General features: G+C 30.5%; 1 long non-coding RNA gene across 3 annotated transcripts; it reads right to left on the reverse strand.

The window, feature by feature from the left end:
• Window positions 1-2,929: 2,929 nt before the first annotated feature.
• Window positions 2,930-7,391, reverse strand: LOC103497601 (uncharacterized). 3 transcript variants are annotated; one of them, XR_001763772.2, is made up of 4 exons: window positions 7,377-7,391; window positions 4,982-5,104; window positions 4,335-4,899; window positions 2,930-3,471 (listed from the first exon to the last, which is right to left on the reverse strand). It is a non-coding gene; the product is annotated as an uncharacterized LOC103497601 (long non-coding RNA). The 3 variants fall into 3 exon arrangements; XR_001763771.2 differs by having other exon boundaries at window positions 4,978-5,104; XR_539446.3 differs by lacking the exon at window positions 4,982-5,104.
• Between the last annotated feature and the right edge of the window lie 1,291 nt (window positions 7,392-8,682).

An 8,682-nucleotide genomic window follows, 5' to 3' on the forward strand; every position in this document is an offset into this window, starting at 1 on the left:
GAATTATCTTAACCCAACCATTAAATCTAGTTCCAATCATTAATATAACACCCAAATAATTTAACATAATTAATAAAAACTCCATAAAAATTTTGGATGTTACATTCTTTTTCCTTTCTTTTAAATAAATCAAATTTCTTCTCTTTCCTTATTTACCCAATCATAACAATTTCTCTCCATAATCAACATTTATCTTCCTGTAGAATAATTAATTATCTTCCACAATAATTAATTAGATAATTAGTTATTAGTTATCTTTCTCCAAATAATTAATTATCTTCCATAATAATTAATTATTATTTATCTTTCTCCAAAATAATTATCCTTTTACAAATAATTATATTTTCCCAAAATATAATTATTTTACTTTTTCTCCCTTAATAAATATCATTTCTCCAAAATACAATTATCTTTTCTTTAAATAATTATATTTCAACAAATATAATTATCTTTTCCTTTCACACAATAATTATATATATATATATATATATATATATATATTTCCATATATACATATAATTATCAAATTTTCAACAAATTTTCTACTCTACAATTTAATTAAATAACATCTATAATTATTTAATTTAATTCAACTTCAACAAAACTAAAAATCTACAACTTTACTTAATCCTCATAACATACCATTTAATCAAAATCTCAACAAACACCATTCAAAAACCTGTAATTAATTAAATATTCATCAAACAAATATTTTATTAGTTCCAATTACTACAAAAACAAATAATTCTCAATAAATGAATTCAAAATAACGCCTAATAAATTAAATCTAATTAAACAAAATTAAGATAATTAACTCCAAAATTATCTTAATTTTTAGGGCGTTACAAGCTAGCAGGGAAACCTAATAGACCTATAGATCATGTGCTCCAACAATCCGAGATTAACTGGCTAAACTCTTTTAGACCGACTTAATCAACATTTGTTAACTAACAAGTCATTCCAATAAAGTCTCGTAGTTGCACTATATTTGTGTCCATTTAATATAACTATGATCAGTAAGTTAATCATTCATAGGTTGTTCGTAACATCGGCTGGGTCAAAATACCGTTTTACCCCTTGGACTACCTCTTGTTTCTTAAGTCCCATTGATCCACTATTGAACATTTGGTTTAAGGTCCAACCTATAAATCAAATCCCTCTAAGGCTAATGAAAGGGCGGGATCCCTTGTTCAAAACTTGGATTCAGTCTTTAAGGAAACAACCTATTTAGTAACCTTAAAACGGGTAGGAGTGAATTTCGTCTTGCATCCTATGTTCCTAGCCATCCACTCGGTCTTACCCTTGAAATGGGAGGCTTATTGGGCCAGCGCCGTTGAGCTATCCTTACCTATGCAGATCTAAGGATAATACCGGTTGAACAGAAGTTCATAGTTAGCTCAAGATTAAGATTAAGATTAAGTTACTTAGGTCATCATAATTGAAATAGTCTATTTATAAAGTCAACGGTGTTATAACCTAAAAATGACTATTTCATGGTTCCAGTCTTATGCAAACTCTTTACATAAGATGCCCCAGTCCCATGCCTCTAGATGAACGATTCAGGATCATATCGTTTGTACTAACTACAGAGCAGGTTACATCTATAGTGTTCCCGAAATAAGGTGCCCAACCTTATTCATACACTATAGACCGTTTGAGCTATAAACTCGAACTTGATCCACATTTATGTCTCTACATAAAGTTCAAGTCTACACTAGATAGCCTCGGAACCTTAGTTATTTGATTCAAGATTATAGTATTCTATTTTCACTAATAAGTTCTCAATAACCACTTTATTGAATATAATATAATTTTAAACTACAAAATACGAGTTTTATGACATAAATTTGAATACATAAAATCATAATTGATTTTCAGGACAAAAAGAATGGCTTCATAGCAGATTAAGGTCTTAATTATTTAGGGTGCGTTTGGGGGAAGGGTTGATTTAAGGAAGGGTTAGTGTTATGATAAAACTAGTGTTATGAAAAAACTAGTTTTATCATAACCCTTGTTTGGGGGAAGGGTTTAGAAATGTAGTTTTATGATAATATGTGTTTGGAGGAAGGGTTAGGTGGGAAGAGTTAATGGGGATTTTATGATAAGATGTGTTTGGGGGAAGGGTTAGGTGGGTAGGTTTACGTAGAATTTATGATAAAATTTATTTGGGAAAAATGTTATGTGGGTTGGGTTATTAATTTTTTTTTTATGTAGTAATTTTTCTAAATGACATTGTAAATATGAGAAAAAATTATTATTGCATATTTTTTTACGAAAGCGTCAAACACCTCTTATTGTAAATAATTTGTTGACAAATTGTACATGTTTATATGGAAACTAATAATGTATATTTCTTTTCTTTTTTAAATAAGATAATAATATATATCTTTTCAAGAGGTAACACTTCATTCAAACATTGAAGGAATGTTTCTTAGACTTCCATATAATGATTATGTCTTTCTTGGCAATTTTTCTTTTTTTTTTTTTTGGACAAAAATTTAGAGGATGTTTGGACATTGTAATGAGATTGGAACGCATTGCAATTCAAAATTCATGTTTGAATCGAACACTTTGAGTCTAATATTATACCAATTTCAATTACATTCTAATTACATTCTAATTCGTCAAATATTGACCATTTTCATTGATTTTCTTATGTGTATTCATTTTGATTATTAGTCCTCCCTAAATCTTTTTTCTTTTTTTGTAAATATATAATGAAAACATTATTAATCAACTAAAAAGAAAATATACTTCAGGCTGGTAAAAAATAAGAATAAACAGACTTCAATGAGTCTAATTAGGCATACCAATTCAATTTTTTTCTCTTAATTAATTAAGATTAGCAGCAGCAATTCCCTATTTCAAGATCAACTACCATTTAAACTTTAATCAATCAATAATAAGCAGAATAGAATCAACCAAAATATGAAAATTAAATTACGTAAATTTCAGAACTTCAATGTACTTCACATAAAGCTACAAGAAAGACGATGAGTTCCACAGAATTTGGGTTCTTCACCCATACAAGACACACAACTACCAATCAGAATTTCATCAAATCAAACCCAGAAAATCAAACCAAGTGATATTACACTATTTAGTAAATTGGAATGTCATTAAAAAGGATATCCCAGAACCTAGTTAAAAATCATACAACTTCTTCTCTAACCGTCGACCTTTTGGCTTTACTAACTGCACTAACTTCATTCTACAATCTTCATTCTTTCAACATTCTCAACCACGCTGTACAAACCATAAAAAAAAACCACTCCCTATACACGATACCACTTCTTAATAATACAATTACCTCCTTAAAAAAAAACAATCTCAGTCCAATTCTACAAGCGCAACAATTCCACCCTCTTCCACAATCGCATCCTTTCCCTCTTGAATCCCAGCCAGGCTACTCAGAAGCATATATATTCAAAATCATAGAGCTCTTCACGATGGAACCCCAATTAGCCTCAGCTGCCAATTGCACAACATAACAACTCATAACAATTAGCCTTAGCTGGAGCATCTCACTCACTTTGAAATGTACAATGATATGTCCACAATGTAAGCCAACCAAGCAGGTAACAACAACCAAAATGGAATCCTTATTTTCTTTATAAAACCCTTTTATAAAAAAAAAAATAGTAAAACAAGTCCACAATAAGACCAATGTTCTTTCATCCAACCCATGCTATTATGAGAAATCTCATTCGATGATAACATAAACAAAAACAAAATCATTCCATTCAATTAAAAAACACCAACATGGAGTAGAAAAGAATTAACAAAAAAAATCAAAACAAAGAAGTAAAACAAAAGCAATTGTGGGTAAGAAAAAAGAAAATGCTTACCACAACAGTGATACCGCGAAACACATCAAGCGAAACAAGACGATGGCATTGGTCGGAAGATCGGACAATAGGTCTAACAGAAGATGAAAATTGGGTTCATCGATTTTAGAAGAAACAAAAGTGGTTAAGGGATTGGCATTATGAATAGGAAGAGGAGATATGGAATGTGAACCACGAAGAGCATATCTTAACATCTTCATCACTATGATTACAGTGCTTAAAAAAGAGAGACAAGAGTAACATAATCTTGATTTATAAGAATAACGAGATCACAGCTCCTTTAATATGCTTATAATTACCCATATTTTTACGAATTGCCATTACAACAAGAACAACACCACCATATACCAAAAAAAAAAAAAAAAACTGAGTGGAAAGTTTGAAAAAGAAGAAGATGATGAAAAACAGAGAGATTGAAGAAGAGATTAAAGTTAAGAAAAAGGGGAAGAACAAGAAGAAGGGTTAAGCATTAAGGGAAAGAATCACCTCATTAGACTCATCGGAATCGGAACCCTCATCGGAGGAATCATCATCTTCGGAGTCATCGTTTTCTTCCTTGCTTGGCTCAATAGACTTGGCGCCTATGCATGTCGTCCATCTTCTCTTCAACAAAAACTTTTGTAGATTGAGAGAGGCTTAGAGAGATGTAGAGATGGATTCAGAGTCATGAAGCAAAGGGGTTTTCGATCGAAGGGGGATGGATTTTTGAGCTAAAAAACGAAACCGGCAATGGAGGAGTAGGGGGAGAAGAAGAAAGAACAAAAATTGGGAGGAAGAAGATGGATGGAAGGGAGTTACAACACGGATTTAAGGAGGGGTTAACACGGGTTGAAGGGAAAAAACGAAGAAGAGAAATCGGGTTTAGGGGGCAGATGAGAATGGGGGGTTTGAGGATAATACGGGTGTTATGGAAACCCTAAAACTAGGGTTTCCATAATCCTAGTACCAAACAGGGGTTAGGGTTAAGTAAACCTAACCCCACAGTGTTAAATTGCCCCCCAAACAGCCTCTTAAGGTATATGTGGTTGAGTATTGATCGAAATACATGCTCCTGAAAACCTTAATTAATTGATTTTAGAGTCAAAGAAATAATTTAGGAGCAAAATATTAATAGCAAAACTTGAATTACCTACATATTTTCTCGGCATTAGGGCATGTGATATGGATGCATCAAACAATGTTGTTTCTTCAAAAACATCAAAAGATACTTTAAATGCTCCTAAAACTGGTCCAAATCATTGTCAACTTGCTTAAAACTGATTAAGAACATATCAAAGACGTGTTAACCCATTTTGCTCATTTTACACCATTTTGTGGGACAAAACATCATACTAAGTAGGTTTTCTTATTAGATAAATTTTATAATAAAATTGATGGTAAAATCATACACTTTTTTACATCTATCATACCCCCAAACTTAATTCTTCAAGCAAACAAATTGTAGAATAGATATACACGTAAATTTGGTTTGGAATTTCCAAAGTTTTGTTATTCATATTGCATATCCTAGCAGTATGTCTATTGTCGATATATCATTATTTAAAAACTGTCAATAATATTTATCCAACGAATTTCCATATTTTCCTATATGCTTGTTTCCAACTTGCTAATTTTTTTTGTACAACCATTTCTTTTAGTTAACAAAAACTATATTCGAGTGTAGTGAAGACAATCAACATTCCCTTTAACAAACCAATTGTTTTCTTGACACGTTTAAATGGAGAACTTGGAAACATTCTTATATGGATACATCGACAATAAATGGATAACAATATTAAATGTCATCCTTTTTTTATTTGATAATGAATCTACAAATGATTCTCCCGTAAGTCTTGATTGAAGCTTTTAACAAAATATAGATCTACCATTCCTTAAACAATAAAAACAATTTTCTTATTAATGGTAATAGATGCTTGTTAGAGAATAATGAGAAACTAAAAGAGGTGATTTTAGGAGTTAAATGACAATTGCACCCTCCAAAACACACATCTAACTTTAGGGTTCAATGTGATAAGATTATTATTATTTTATTATATATGAAAAAGAAAAATGAGATTGATAATATAAGAAGTTTAGTTGTCAAAATAATCAGGCAAATGTCCATGACTTTTTTCATCGGAGGTAAGGGCATTTGAGTAATTATAATGGATAGTAATTTTATGAATAATTATTAAATATATAACAACATTTTAAAAAGTTGCAAATATATAAAAATTTGTTGGTGATAGTCTTCTATTGCTGATAGGCTCTAATTATGATTTATCAGTAATAAACCAATATTTAATACATGACCTATCAGAGATATTCTTCTATCATTGATTGGATTTGATAAATTTTATTATATTTACAATTTATTTTTTAAAGATGTTGTTATATACTTAATTATTTTAAATCTAAGTGCTATATTAACGACTCTTGCTTTATTTTTAAATGGATAGTAGGATAGCATAAAATGAGATTTGAGGTTGAGCCACACAATATGGGCAAATACCAAACTTATTCCACATGAACTTTCACTTTTAAAGATTCCCCACTTTTGTATATTTTATAATAACCATCAATCTCTTCATGTACCCATCGTCAACTTAAACTATTCCTTTGCACTAAAATATGTTGTCTATTTCTTTTATGTTATTTTGGGTCTATTAGATGCTTAGCTTGCATTTCAATTTTTATCTTGGTTTTTCTCCCTGTGTGTCAAAATATATATCTTTGGAGATAATCTATTTTTCAATCTTGTTTCCATTTTCTTCTAAAGTTATAATTTCATCCCTCATCTATCATCATAAACATTGTTTTCTTTTAATTTCAAGTTTCAATGAAAAAGGAAATTTCGTGTTTAGCTCATCCTTTTTCTTTTAGAAAGTCCTAATTTGCAATGATTATGATCACTACAATTTTAAATATGACTTCCTATACATAACTCAATTTGAATCACCTTTTAGTCTTCTTTTCTTCTTCTGTTTATTACGTTTTATTTTTAACTAGGCATTTAGATTAGAAAGAAGGTCCTTCTTTTGACAATCACACCTCTATAATCCTATACTTGCTCACTCGACATCCATTTCCCCTACACGATCGAGATTGTTTATAAATTTATACCAAATTTAATAACCATTCAAACTAAAATTTCCTATTACTCCAAATCCCACTCCAAGTTCAAATATAAATTTGGTAGAGTTTCAATCTCGTTTAAAATTCATTTTCTTTTTTGTGAAATTGACCGTAAATTCTACTAATTTTGAAATCTTATGCCAAATAAGTGATCTTTTTTACTTGAAATTCATATCACTACAAAAAATGAATTTCATATCTTAAGAAACTTAATCACAATTAATCACAACCAAAATTAAGAAAAAAACCTAAGATAAAATAACCCCAAGTTTTATTACAACCAAAATCAAAAGAGAAACTTCAATCCAATTTATCACAACCAATTAAATTTGAAATAACCCTAAAATTTATCACAACCAAACTTCAAAAGAGAAAGATTTGCAAAACGGAGAGGAAAAGGGGCGATTTCCATACCGAAAGAGATAGTCGGTGACGGTGACGGTGGCGGACAGCGGAAGGAAATAGGTGGTTGAAGGCGATGTCGGACGTTCGATGAGTGTCGGAAGGGATTTGTGAAAAAAAAATTGTGTGGTGGATGTAGATGCATAAATTTTGGATTTCTCTTTAGATTTATGAAATGTAGATTTGAAGAGGGATTTTAAAATAAAGCTCTCAACCCAACACGATAATTATCAAAAGTTCTCCATTACTTCCGATAAGTAGTTAAGCTATTAGAAGTTACTCCCTATCTCCCTATGGTTTACACGTAAGACATCAATAGTTTCCTTCAAAATACAAGCTTCGTTCTTAGATGTTATAAGACGTTGAAAGTTACGCCTTGCTCTTGACACTATATTTTGCGCATTTCAGGTAATAGGGTCTCTCCTGACACCTTATCACCCAACAACCCTTTTAAACGTCGAAAACCTTAAATTCTTATTGTGTATTGTGATGAATTGACATAAAAAAATGTCAAAGAAAAATAACATTAAAACAAAAAAGTATGAATCAAATTCATAGTTGTATTAAAGAGACAGGTTAAGAGTCAAAATCAAGAAAAGAAAAAAAAAAGTCGATGATTTTTATTTCAATTTTTATTGTTGAGATTAACGAATGCAAATGTTTGATGAAATTAGGAATTACCAAATGGAATCTAAAAAATAAAGGATTGAGAAATTTTAACCGATAATAAATTAACAAATCATGAAATTATAAATCATAAATTTAGAATCAATCACAAGTTGAGATATGTGGAATGAAACTAGAAAATTTGGAAACCGGATAATGGCACTATCTCTTCTTCATGATAGTCGATTGGATCAAAGGTCCAAATAAAATTAAAATTCAAAAGGAGTTCAAGCTCCTGACCGATAAAGCTCAAGCTTAATGGGCCAGGCCTAAAGCCAACTAAGCCCAAGACAACATTATTGTATGGAAGCCCAATAAATAGGATGAGCCCTCCTTCATTTTTATATTTTTTCCTTTTGAAAATTCAGAAATTAAAACCTTAAGTTAAGGATCAAACTCTCTTCTACTTTTGAAGACCAAAACTACTTCTTCAATCCATCCTTCAACTTCCACGCCTAACAACTCAACACACACCTACTACATTCTCGTTTTTCAAGTAAAGCAGCGCACCATTTAAAGACAGAATAATTAGATGATCAAACCTCACAACAACAAAATATAAATTTAAATTCATTTTGTGAACAATACTCCTTAAATTTTCAATTTTAAACCATCTAAAAAATAATATTTTTATCCATCTACTTTAGATCTT

This window comes from Cucumis melo, chromosome 1 (genome assembly GCF_025177605.1).
Source record: "Cucumis melo cultivar AY chromosome 1, USDA_Cmelo_AY_1.0, whole genome shotgun sequence".
Lineage (NCBI taxonomy): Eukaryota > Viridiplantae > Streptophyta > Magnoliopsida > Cucurbitales > Cucurbitaceae > Cucumis > Cucumis melo.